Here is a 7,744-nt window from a genome sequence, read left to right as displayed (position 1 = left end):
AAATCATGTTTTTTTTCTAGGATTTCTCTGCAGCTGTTATTCGAAAGGGGAAATCCTTCGATGAAGTTAAAAAGAGGTTGAGGAACCTGTGCATCCAATACTCCATGAGATACCCCGCAGTACTTCGTTTCAGCCACAAGGACTCAGTTTATACATTTGACTCAGTGGGTAAGGCTCAACATTTTGTGGACACTTTAAAATAGATGGATTGGCCTGAAAAATATGGTTAATGTTTGTTCTGTTTTCCATCTTTCCCCATGTTTTTCCTTCCTTTTTTTATTCCTTTCTTTCTCCCTAATAATTTCCTTTTTGGAAAGGGGACAAAAGACTTTGGAATAAGTTGTTACTCTATTTTAATGACTAGGTTTTCTGATGGGAAATCTTGTGGATGTTCTTTGTTGTCTCTCCCTCTTTTTTGTTTGTTCTGCTTCTCTTTTAGTCACAAATCGGGGTGACATGAAGCCAGGGACGGGTGGAGTGCTCATCCTGACTTTGTCTTATTTTCTGTTGATTTAAGGATCATCTATGGGCAGGGGGAAGAGTCTTCCATTCAAGGTTTTGATAGTTGGTTTTATTTGTAGTTTATTTGGTAGGAATAGTTGTTCATAGTTATGATAGAGTAGTTTTTGTGCACATAGTTTTTCAACTCTCTGAGTCTTTATTTGCTTATGCTCGGCGCTTTGTAAGCAGGGTTCTCCCTCTGAGGGGTTCAAAATTGTCTGAAAGGGGATATGGTTAAGTGCCTTATTAAATGCTGTACCTGGAACATTAAGGGAAGTCATTCGCCTGTTAAAAGGATATCTTTTGATCCATTACTAATAAAAGCAGGGGAGTGGCGGTACTTAACCAGAAAACTCTTCCATTCACATTATTAGAGCCAGTGAAAGATGAGCAGGATGGTTTGTGATACTTAAAGCCCTGATACATGGGAAAGAATATGGCACTTTAAACGTCTACTGTTCTCCAGTGCAACCCCTCAATTTTTTTATTAGTGCTTTCTCTAATTTGAGTGCTTTTGGAACAGAGCACATTGTTATGGGGGAATTTTAATTGTCTTTTGAATCGATAGTAGACAGGATGCTTTGTGGTCCCTCAACAATTTCTTCAGAAGACTAGCAGGTGGTTGACTTATGCGAGAAGTTGGGGCTGGTGGATGTTTGGAGATGTCTTCACCCTACCGGCAGGGACTTCACCTTTTTCACAAACCGACATAAATGTCACATGAGGATTGACCTCTTTCTGGCTCGATTATGGGTTGTAAAATTGGGAATATAACTATCTCTCATCACGCGGCAGTATATTTGGAGATAAAGGCCAAGAGTGAAGGGCTAGGTTTGCAGCACCAGCATTTGGGCCCTTTTCTCCTTAAGGATTCCAAATTTGAGCAATGCTTTTTGAAGGAGTTTCAGAAATTCTTGACTCTCCACTCAGGCATGGCTAGTAGTCCGTCCATGCTATGGAAGACTGCTAAGGCCTTTGCTAAGGGATTTGGTATTTCCTGTTTGACTAGCCAGAAATGACAGAAGGAGGAACAGCAGCATCTACTTGAAATGCAGTTGAAAGCTGCGGAGGCGGCACATTTTGCTCTGCCTTTGGTCACTAACCTACAGCAGATCATGGCCCTTCGGGCTTCCTTGAATTCAATACCGGCACAAAACGGACAGAAAGAACTTGCTTTTCCAAGACAAAGGCTGTTCGAATATGAGGGAAGGCCAGGGAAGTATTTAACATATCTGACTCGGAAAAAGCGTGCTCCCAATCCCTTACTACAATCAGAGACAGCGCAGGGGTCCTTACATACGATTCTAAAAAGATTAATGGGGCTTTTCAGTGCTTTAACTTTGAATTGTATTGGTCTGAAGGCTGCGAGAACAGGAGGGCTAAAATGGAGACCTTTTTTAAGAACCTTGTCCTCCCAGGGGTAATCTTGGAACAGACCGCTCCCCTTAATGGCCCCTTGACAGTTCAGGAAATGCAGGAGGAAGCAAGGCAATTTCAGAGTATGAAAGCGCCTGGCCTTGATGGTCTTCCAGGTGAGTTTTATAAGGTGTTTATAGGGATTCTGTCAGTGCCGATGTTAGAGATGTCCAATCACTCCTATATGCATGAATGCCTATCACCATTTTTGAGAGAAGCTAATATTTCCTTGATTCTTAAGAATGGGAAGGTTCCTGAGGATTGTGCCTCATGCAGGCCCATCTCCCTATTTAATTCAGATTGTAAGATTCTGTCCAAGATCCTGGCGCTGAGATTGGAAATAGTGTTGCCTCATATTATTAAAAAGGACCAGACAGGCTTTATAAAGGGCCGTGGGTCCTCTCATAATATTAGAAGGTTGCTGAATGTGGTCCAAGTTTGTCAGCAACGATCGATTCAGGGGTTGTTGGTTTCCCTAGGTGGAGAGAAAGCATTCTACTGGGTGGAATGGACGTTTTTTTAATGTCTTAGAACAGTTTGGATTGGGTGAAGTCTTCGCGAGGAGGGTGGAGGTTTTATATCGCCATCCTCTGGCCGTGGTCATCACCAATGGGGTGAAGTCTGGGAATTTTACGATTGGTCGGGTCGTTGGCAAGGCTGACCCCGCTCACCGTTGTTGTTTACGGTGGTGATAGAGCCGCTGGCGGAGGCCATTCGTCAGAACGTCCACATAACTGCTCTGGAAGTGGGATCGAGGGCACACAAGATTACACTGTATGCGGATGATGTCCTTTTGTTTTTATCGAACCCGATGACCACAGTTGTTAAGCTAACTGGTCTATAGTTCACAGTTTCTTCTTCCTTGAACAAGGGCAAAACGTTCACTTCCCTCTAGTCTTCCGGGACCTTCCCCGCGGCCAACGAAGATGCAAAAGATCAGCCAGGACCCCTGCAATATCTTCTCTCGCATCTTGCTGTGTTCTTGGATACACCTGGTCAGGACCAGGAGATCAACAGAAATACAGCAATGTCTGAAAACTATGTCTTTTTCTTTAAGGTAGAATCAGCAAAGAAAGGGCAAGTGATGAAAGCAGAGGCTAAAACTGGAAGGATGCTTGTTGGACTTGAGGCCTGTGATTAGTCGAGTGTCTCAGGTGTCTGTGATGGACCTATTACTGTTTGTTTTCCATATCAATGATTTGGATGAGAATGTGCAAAGCATGATTCGTAATTAGGCTGATGACAATAAAATAGGCAGTACTGTGAACAGTGAGAAAGGTTATCAGAAATTGCAGCAGGACGTTTATCAGCTGGGGAAGTAGGTCGAGAAAAGGCAAATGGAGATTAATATGTATGTGCATTTTGGAAAGTCAAATCCAGGTTGGCGTTTTGTGTTGAATGTTTGACCCTGAAGGAGGATAGAGGAACAGAGGGAACCTTCGAGATCAGGTCTGCGGTTCTCTGAAAGTAGTTCCACGTTGACAGGGCAGTGAAAAAGGCTTTTGGCACACTGGCCTTCATCAGTCAGGGCATTGAGTATAGAAGTTGGCGAGTTATATTGCAGTTGTACAGGACGCTGACGAGGCTGCACTTGGAGTATTGTGTTCGGTTTTGTTCACTTTGCCACAGGAAGGATGTGATTAAACCGGAAAGAGGACTGAAGCAATTTACAAAGATGTTGCCAGTACTCGACGGTCTGAGTTGTAGGGAGAGTTTGGACCGGCCAGAATATTTTCCTTTGAGTGTAAGAAACTGAGGGGTAATCGTATAGAAAAGTATAAAATAATGAGATGCATGGATAAGGTGAATGCACTCATTCTTTTTCCCAGTTTTGGGAATCAAGGTATAGAGGACATCAGGTTAGAGGTGAAAGAATAAAAAGGATCCTGAGTGCCAACTTTTTTTACGCAGAGGTTGGTACACATACGGAATTAGCAGAAAGCGGTTTTGTTGAGACACGTACTTTAACAACGTTCAAAAGGCTTTTAGACAAATATGCAGATAGGAAAGATTTAGAAGGATAAGGGGCAAGGGAAGGGAAATGGAATGAGCAGGATGGACATTTTGGTCGGCACGGACCACTTTGGTCCAAAGGGCCTGTGTCCAAGCTGCAGGGTCCCATGGTTCTATGACTCTAACAACCATTGCGTGTCGACCACTTCATGGTCAAACATTCTATATTGTATGCAGGCGCCGTGTAAAATACAACATATCCTCTATTCCTCAGAGCAAGGTTACCAATGAGTCCTTCTGATCACACAACACCAAATCCAAAATAACCTGCTCTCTTGTTTGAGTTACAACATACTCTTCAACGAACCTGTTATGCGCTTAAAGAATTAATGGTTCACAACATTAGCAGTCATTAGTTAACGCAGGTTAGATGCAATTTAAGATCATGCAATAATACTGCAGCACCCACAATATTTGCATCTCTAATTTTCAGAGCAGACAATGCACAGAATTTGCATGAGAGCATTGGTTTAGATACAAAATACATAAATGCTTGCTTCTCCTTCCTATTTGTAAGATCCCCCTAAACTGATTCTGTGGAATCTGAGGGACAGGGTCTATAGCGTTATTAGTGATAGACTTGGACAAGACATTCGGGAAGGCTCACCTCGACGCTGACATGATCTGAAGAAATGACCAGCATCACAGGACAAGCATCAATATCCTCCCCACTCTGTCAGGTTAACTGTTACCGTACTCTCGCTGCTTCCTCACACTCACTACCTGTTATAGCACCTACCCCCTAACAAGGTTGACACTCTATCTCCAAATAAGGCTCACCCACTAACACTCTCACTATTGAATTCAGCACCTTTCCCACCCCAACCCCACCCCGTGCGCACTCTCTCCCTCCATTATACCCCCAACACTAATAACACTGCATAGATTCAACACTGAGGACTGACTCCCTCCGGACACCTCACCATTCCCCCTACCCCTGCACCTACACCAGCACTAACGGCAGGGCCACACACCCCGACTATCACTCCCTCCCCCTTTCTCCTATTCCAGGAGAAACGGACTGTAATGGGAGAGAAAGTGCCAGATGGTGGAGCACACGATATCTGATCCCTCCACTCCAGCCACCATTACCCCCGCCTCCCCCCCGGCCACGTAAGGAGGACCCTGGTATGAGGCGGAGTGGACCGGAACATGTCGTATGGAGATTCCGTGACATCCATGTCACTCCAACTGAGTAAAAAACAATGTTCAGTGAAGGGCAATTTGCACTTTAACCATTCTGTCTGCTCTAACAATATTCTCCCTCCCAAAACAACAAATATCTCATTGCAGAGAGATACAGACACAAAACTCTTCAGAGACCTATGTAAACCCGCTAATATACTGACACTCACAGTACATAAACTGAGATAGAACCGCACACAGGTAGTGGCATACAGAGACATAGACAGTCGCACACAAATAGACACAAGCACAAGTAAAACGCACAGGCTAATACACAGATGAACCGATGTCAGCACATAAATACACAAACACACAGACACATGAACAAACACACACAAGTGCACATATGGACCCACAGAGACACAGGCACTAGTGCTAATAAGACAGAGATAGATAGGTTTTTGATGAATAAGCATGTCAAGACTGACTGAGAGTAGTCAGGAGAACGATGTTGAGTAATTTCTGAGCCAGTATTAAATGGCATTCAGAGTCGATGGGCCGAATGTCCTAATTATGCATTTTTAATGCTCGCGTGGTGTCATGCTATCAGTTATTCTCTTCCCGGGACAGGAGCAGAGAATGAGTTTAATACATATTTGATTGAAAAGAGTCAGTGGTCCTATTGGACAGGTTGAGAGGGCTGAATGGTTTATGTCTATGCCTAATTATTCTGTCCCTGTGTTTCAAAAGAGGTGGCGACTTCAGGTTACGTTAACACAGTTTAAAATAATGGGTCCCACACTGAAATAAGATCGCCCCTTTCACTTTAGGATTGTACTATCTGTAGGGTCCCCATCCTCAGGGAGCAGTGAGGACTCGGTTTTTGAAGATATTCAAGGCTGAGCTCGACTGATCTTTGCCGGACAGGAGAGTCAATATTTATTGGGAACAGACAGGAGACCGATGGACAGACACACTCGGATCAGCCATGAGCATTCTGACTGGTGTCGCCGAATGGCCAACTGCTGCACCTATCCAATGTGTTGTTCCCTCAATCCACCTTCAAGGCTGTTACAGAGACATGCTGCTGTCCCTACACCATGTGTTGTTCTCGTAATCCACGCTCAATGCCGTTACAGAGATATACTGCTGCTCCTACCCCATGTATTGTTCCCTCAAACCACCCTCAATACTGTTGCAGGGATATACTGCTGCCACTACTACATGTATTGTGCCATCCATCCACCCCTCGAAACTGTGACAGAGATAGGGGGCCACCTCATTCAGCCAGTCATTATCGTTACCATGAGACTGTTCTGGAGGAGATTATTCTGCCTATTTAACGAGTTACAGAGGAAAATAGAACTAATCATTTTAGCTGATTGAGTACATTTTACTGCACAGGACGCCATGTAAACATCTGAGCTGCTACACAGGAAGCTTTGCTAACAGGAAATGGAGAGTAGAGATAAATGCTTATTTTCACATTACAAAGCTGTAACTCAGAGATCACTATGGGATAATCAACGATCAATATCTGTATCAAAGATCTGGAGGAAGGGACTGTATATATCAAAGCCCAATGAGCTTAAACACCAAGCTGGTCATCCAGTATGACATCAAATGGAGGTCATATGCCAGCAATGTGATATCAGCAAAGGGAGGTTAGTGAGCAAACCTTCACCAGATATAGCATAATGTGAGTTGTCTACTTTGGATGTAACAAAAAACAATAGTAAACAATTTAAGTGGAGAGAGATTGCAGAACTCTGTGATACAGATGGTATTCATGATCCTGGTACACGAATCATATGTTGTTAGTCTGTACTTGCTGTAAGTGATATGGAAGATAAGTGGAATGATTGAGTTTCTGGCAAAGGGTGTCAGGTTTAACCAGGAATGTTTTACTACATCTGTACCGGTAAAAGTGAGGAGTGCAGATGCTGGAGTTCAGAGTCGAACAGTGTGAGGGTGGAAAAGCACAGCCAATCAGGCAGCATCCGAGGAGCAGGAGAATTGGCGTCACGGGTTTAAGTCCTTCATCAGGAATATGCCCGAAACATCAAGTCTCCTGTTCGTTGGGTGCTGCCTGGCCTGTTGTGGTTTTCCAGCATCACATTGTTCGAGTCTACATCTGTACAGGGTGTTGCTAAGACCACATCTGGCACTTTATGTGCAGTTTTGATCCCTTAACCTAAAAGAAAAGTTTCAGAAGCTTATCAACAATGTTTTGTTCACACTTTCCTGGAATGAAGGCCTTTTGTTCTGAAACATCAGTTTTGGTCTTAGATGAGAAATCCTTTAGAAGCATACACAATTTTGAGAAAAATCATCTAGATGCATGTTATTGCTTCTCAGGGAGACAAAAACTATGGAATAAATTTTAAGAATAAATGTATTTATTTTAGCACAGATACTATGAAAACATCAAACGATTTTTAAAAATTAAGCATATGCATACCAACATATCATCAAATTATTAAGCAAGAATTTTCTCTTTTTATAATGGAAGGCAGTGTGTACAACAACAGCAATGATGCACTTACATATCGTCCATTATGATCCATTCCAGAGAATGTTCATGACGAGCGCACGTGGTCCAGTTTGGTGTTCAGTTGACATGATTGCTTGTTTCAACACAGAGAGGGAGAACAATGTTCCCTGCCTGAGAAGCAGCAGCCGATTGATC

The sequence above is a fragment of the Hemiscyllium ocellatum genome, chromosome 40, assembly GCF_020745735.1.
Source record: "Hemiscyllium ocellatum isolate sHemOce1 chromosome 40, sHemOce1.pat.X.cur, whole genome shotgun sequence".
Classification (NCBI taxonomy): domain Eukaryota; kingdom Metazoa; phylum Chordata; class Chondrichthyes; order Orectolobiformes; family Hemiscylliidae; genus Hemiscyllium; species Hemiscyllium ocellatum.
The sequence above is the reverse complement of the archived record's forward strand: the minus strand, read 5'-3'. Positions refer to the sequence as shown.